The sequence below is a fragment of the Triticum aestivum genome, chromosome 1A (genome assembly GCF_018294505.1).
Source record: "Triticum aestivum cultivar Chinese Spring chromosome 1A, IWGSC CS RefSeq v2.1, whole genome shotgun sequence".
Taxonomy (NCBI): Eukaryota; Viridiplantae; Streptophyta; class Magnoliopsida; order Poales; family Poaceae; genus Triticum; species Triticum aestivum.
Genome location: NC_057794.1, coordinates 345,246,914 through 345,252,913, shown reverse-complemented (window position 1 = coordinate 345,252,913; position 6,000 = coordinate 345,246,914).

Sequence of the window (6,000 nt, the reverse complement as noted above, 5' to 3'; positions counted from 1 at the left end):
TTGTTTCCTAGCATTGCAATACCGTTTTCGCTCACTTTTATCATTAGTTACCTTGTTGTTTTTATATTTTCAGATTACAAAAACCTACATCTACCATCCACATTGCACTTGTATCACCATCTCTTCGCCGAACTAGTGCACCTATAAAATTTACCATTGTATTGGGTGTGTTGGGGACACAAGAGACTCTTTGTTATTTGGTTGCAGGGTTGCTTGAGAGAGACCATCTTCATCCTACGCCTCCCACAGATTGATAAACCTTAGGTCATCCACTTGAGGGAAATTTGCTACTGTCCTACAAACCTCTGCACTTGGAGGCCCAACAACGTCTGCAAGAAGAAGGTTGTGTAGTAGACATCACCCATCAAAGTGAATAGTACAATGCGTGTTATCGGGCCTTTCCTCAGGCATCTGCAGCTCTATCCAATCATTGATGAAGTCCACCAGCGCCTGAGACTTGATGGCCGTGCGAGGCACATATTTTAACCCATGAGGCCCAAGCTCAATAGCCCACTTAGCAACCCGGCCAGTTGCTTCTCTATTTTGGATGATATCTCCCAAAGGAGCAGAACTGACCACAATGATGGGATGACCCAGAAAATAATGTTTAAGCTTCTGGCTGGCCAAGAACACCCCATATACAAGTTTCTACCAGTGCGGATATCTCTGCTTGGACTCAATAAGCACCTCACTAATATAGTAAACCGGCCTTTGAACCGTATATTCCTTGCCTGCTTCCTTTCTTTCTACCACAATAGCAACACTGACAGCCCGACTGTTAGTAGCCACATATAACAACAAAGCCTCCTTATCAACAGGGGCTGCAAGCACGGGCGGCTCAGTAAGCTGCTTCTTCAAATCCTCAAACGTTGTATTAGCAGCATCACTCGAGAAGAAGTTATCTGTCTTTCTCATCATTTGATATAGAGGGATAGCCTTCTCTCCCAACCGGCTTATGAACCGGCTCAATGCCGCAATACGACCCACCAAGCGTTGCACATCATTGATACACGCCGGCTTAGCCAGTGAAGTGATGGCTTTAATCTTCTCCGGGTTAGCTTCAATACCTCTGTTAGACACCAAGGACCCCAAGAGCTTGCCTGTTGGTACACCAAAGACGCACTTGGCCGGGTTAAGCATCATCTTGTAAACCTGGAGATTTTCAAAGGTTTCCTTCAAATCATCTATCAATGTCTCCTTCTCTTTGGACTTCACCACAACATCATCCACATAAGCATGAACATTATGCCCGATTTGGTTATGAAGGCAGTTTTGCACACATCTCTGATAAGTCGCCTGGGCACTCTTGAGCCCAAAAGGCATAGACACATAGCAGAAGGCTCCAAAGGGAGTTATGAAAGTTGTCTTCTCCTGGTCCTTAACTGCCATCTTGATCTGATGATAACCAGAATAAGCATCCAAAAAACTCAAACACTCACAACCCACCGTAGCATCAATAATCTGATCAATACGAGGGAGAGCAAAAGGATCAGCCAGACAAGCCTTGTTTAAATCCATGTAGTCCACACACATATGCCAAGTGTCGTTCTTCTTAAGTACCAGCACCGGGTTAGCCAACCACTCAGGATGAAAAACTTCGATGATAAACCCAGCTGCCAAGAGCCGGGCTACTTCTTCTCCGATGGCCTTCCGCCTCTCCTCATTAAAACGGTGAAGAAATTGCTTGACCGGCTTAAACTTTGGATTAATATTAAGAGTGTGCTCAGCGAGTTCCCTCAGTACACCCGACATGTCTGAAGACTTCCATGCGAAGATGTCCCAATTCTCACGGATGAACTCGATGAGCGCGCTTTCCTATTTTGGATCCAAATTGACACTGATGCTGAACTGCTTGGATGAGTCGCCAGGGACAAAATCAACCATCTTGGTATCATCTGCTGATTTAAACTTGAGAACCGGATCATGCTCTGTGGTTGGCTTTTTCAAAGATGTCATATCTGCCGGGTCAACATTGTCTTTGTAAAATTTTAACTCCTCTGTTGCACAAACCGACTCAGCATAAGCCGCATCTCCTTCTTCACATTCCAGGGCTATCCTACGGCTCCCATGCACCGTGATGGTTCCCTTGTGACCCGGCATCTTGAGTTGTAGATATACATAACAAGGTCGTGCCATGAATTTGGCATAAGCCGGCCGTCCAAATAGAGCGTGATAGGGGCTATGGATTTTGACCACTTCAAAGGTCAGCGTCTCTGACCTAGAGCCATGATCATCTCCAAAGACAACTTCCAGAGCTATCTTACCAACTGGATATGCCGACTTATCAGGCACCACACCATGGAAAACAATGTTTGACGGTTTAAGATTTTTATCAGTTAACCCCATGCGATGGAAAGCTTCATAATAAAGGATATTGATGCTGCTCCCTCCGTCCATGAGTACCTTGGTAAACTTATATCCTCCGACCTGAGGTGCAACCACCAAAGCCAAATGACCCGGGTTATCCACCCGGGGCGGGTGATCTTCCCGACTCCACACGATGGGCTGCTCAGACCAACGCAGATAACGAGGAACCGCCGGCTCAACGGCATTGACTGATCTCTTATGAAGTTTCTGGTCATGCTTACACAAGATGGTGGTGAACACGTGGTATTGCCCACTATTCAACTGCTTCGGGTTGCTCTGTTAACCAGACTGCTGCTGCTGACCCCCCTAATTACTCTGTTGGTTGTAACCACCTTGGTTGTTGTAATTACCTTGATGTCTTTGGAATCCAGAGCTAGAACCGCCATCGCCATAACCCGGACCATGAGAGCTGGGCCCAGAGCCGCCACCTGACCCATGGTCGTCATTAAAAAGATTGGAGTTCTTAAATTCCTTCATAATGTGACAATCTTTCCAGAGGTGCCCGGATGGTCTTTCTTTCGTACCATGTTTTGGGCAGGGCTGATTTAACATATGTTCAAGATTTATACCAGATCCTCCGGCCCGCGGGGGTGGCTTACCCTTTCGATGCTGACCATTATTCTGTGCATTGGTGTTACCCACAAAGTCAGAGCTATTATCAGCCTTGCACTTACCATTGCCTCCCGGGTTATACTGTTGCCCCTTGGCGTTACTGCTCTTCCTTCCCTTCCCCGGCTTTTCATCATCAGACTCGGGGTCCTTGGTACTATGCGAGTCAGCATACCTAACGAGAGCCGCCATGAGTGTCCCCATGTCATTGCAATGACGTTTGAGCCGCCCTAGCTCCTGCTTCAAGAGCATGAAACGATAATTGTTCTCCAACATCAACACCGCTGAATCGGCATTGATGCGATCCGATGAGTGCAAGATTGTCGAGAACCGACGCACCCAATGGGTTGTTGACTCGCCTTCTTCTTGAACACAGGAGGCCAGATCCACAATTGACATGGGTTGTTTGCATGTGTCTTTGAAGTTCTGGATGAACCGGGCTTTTAACTCGGCCCATGACCCCATGGATTTGGCGGGGTGCCCCTTCAACCAAGTGCAGGCCATCCCTTCTAGCATCAGGGGGAAATATTTAGCACATGCAGCCTCGCTGACATCTAGTAACTCCATGTCCATCTCATAACTCTCAATCCACACCTCCGGACTTAAATCGGCTGTATAGTTAGGCACCTTGCGAGGACCTTTAAAATCCTTGGGCAGGCTCTCATTACGCAGATCCGGCACCAAACATGGCACACCCAGGTTTCTAAAGGTCATAGCCAGCTCCATAGAGGTGGTTGGACGAACCGGAGTTGGTTGACAAGCCGTATACTGAGCCGCCAGCTCGGCCTCTCGACGCGTTGTACCTTGATCCACTACATTCTGAGCATTAGCACCACCGCCCACCGGGTTATGCCCGCGTGGTGGGTTATGGTTCCGTCCACTGCTTGACACCGCCGACTCATCGAGATGTCTGTTGTAACTTCGGCTCGGGCGAGGGGTGGAATGAATCCTATCACGACTATAAGAATAAGCCTGTTGCCGAGTTAGAGACATCTGGAGAAGTTCTCTAGCCCTCCGCGTCTCAACTGCCATCAGCGACTCACCATCAACCGGGATCGCCGACAATCGTGATGCCGCAGCGATCATGTTATCCAAGGGGTTAGAATAATGACCCGGTGGTGTCGGCACGTGCTGCGGCGGGTTAATGTTCTAATGAGGCGGGTCCATTGTGCGCGGCTGGACCAGCATACTAGTCCCAGGTGCTTCGACCCGGTTTGCGACTGCCGGGTTACTGGTTCCTGCTCCTGGCATGTTAAAGAGATTCCTCGCCTCATAAACTGAAGGCAAACGAGTCTGATGCCTCCTCCTCATAACTTCATTGGAAGTGTTCTGATCTAACATGAGCCGGAAAGATTGTGACTGAATCCGCTGAGCCTGAGCATCCAAAGCGGTCCGCTCTTCAGCCATCCTGGCGCTTTCTGCGTTTAGCTCCTCCTTGGCCTGCACTATCTCATCACGCAGTTTTGTGATCGCCGCATTGTGCTGATCTTGATCTGCTGGGTTAACCACTGCTGTTAACAACACTGTCAGTTTGTCCAGTAGATCGGTTAAAGCTTGAACCGACGGGCGCTCAGGGCCTCCTGCACCGGCAGCCATTGCCGTTGCTGAACCAGAAATCAACTCTGCCGCAGTAGATGAATGCTGCACGGGCTGTGTACCAGCCATGAAGATTGCAACCCGATTCGGCGGCTCACACGGGTCCGGAATACTGTCGTCGGAGCAGCCCCCAAGCCGACCGTCTGGCAGTTGATACAAAGACTCTATCTCACCGGTGGATGACTCGCCATCAGAGTAGATGACGATCTCATCACCAGATGCTGGTCTGTCCTCATATTCCACTCCATGGATAAATCCCATGAAGGCACGATTCATGGCAGGCTGAACCCAGGCGGGTCTCGCACGCTGAGCCATCTCGACGATGTTGGTGCAGATGTCCGGCTCAGGGCCTGGTTCGCCGATCTTGCCGATGAAGACGTGGATTCCACCAAAGAGGACCCGGTACCCGTACTCAATTGAGCCGGCCTCGGGGCCCCAGCCTGCGTCGTCGATGTAGAGCTTGTCGCAACGACTCTTGGTCATCCGGCCCACAGCGTATCCCTTAATCCCTTTGAAGCTGCCCTTTAAGAACTCAAAACCATCGTGCGATAGCCCCACGGTGTGCGCCAACTGTCATGGAATTGTCACGGTAGATGTCCTAGTGTGAGGACTTAGTCGTGGAGCCATCGCGTTGAGGTTAGCTTAAAAGGGTTAATCAAGACAAAGGACACGAGGAGTTTATACAGGTTTGGCCCCTTACGATGAAGGTAAAAGCCTAGTCCATATTGTAGTTGGTATTGCTAGGGTTTCGATGAGCAGGGAGCGAATACGCTTGACCCGGCTCTCGATATGTTGTTTCTTGTCCTAAGCTGCCGCTAGGTTGTCCCCTTACATACACGGGTTGATGACCTACGGCCCTTAGAGTCTTGGCCGGTTTATACAACGTACCCGCCTCGGTGACCTATCTCTTATGCCTTATGATACAAGTTTTACATACATGGCGGTTTATAATCATGGGCCTTAAACCGCCTTCGGGTCTGGGCCCTCTACCAAGCCTACCTATGAACCGCCATATGACCTTGGGCTTTGTCGGATTTCAGGTTCCGGTAGACCCTTGAGGTTCGAACACTGGGGTGCGCGCGGAGATCTCTCCCCTACCGATCTACGCCCAATCTCCTCGCGTGATCTAAGCTAGAAACAACGAACAACACAAGGGACATGAGGTTTATACTGGTTCGGGCCACCGTTGTGGTGTAATACCCTACTCCAGTGTGTGGTGTGGTGGATTGCCTCGGAGGCTGATGATGAACAGTACAAGGGAAGAACAACCTCGCGAGAGGTGTTCTTGAGGTGGTGCGATGAACTGCTGGGGTGAGTTCAGTCGCCTCTCTCTCTCTGCTAGGGCTCTACCAGATTTCTAGATGTCCCTCTACTCTGTGTGGCTAGTTCTACTTATAGAGACCCTGGGCCTCTCCCTAAATAATGAGC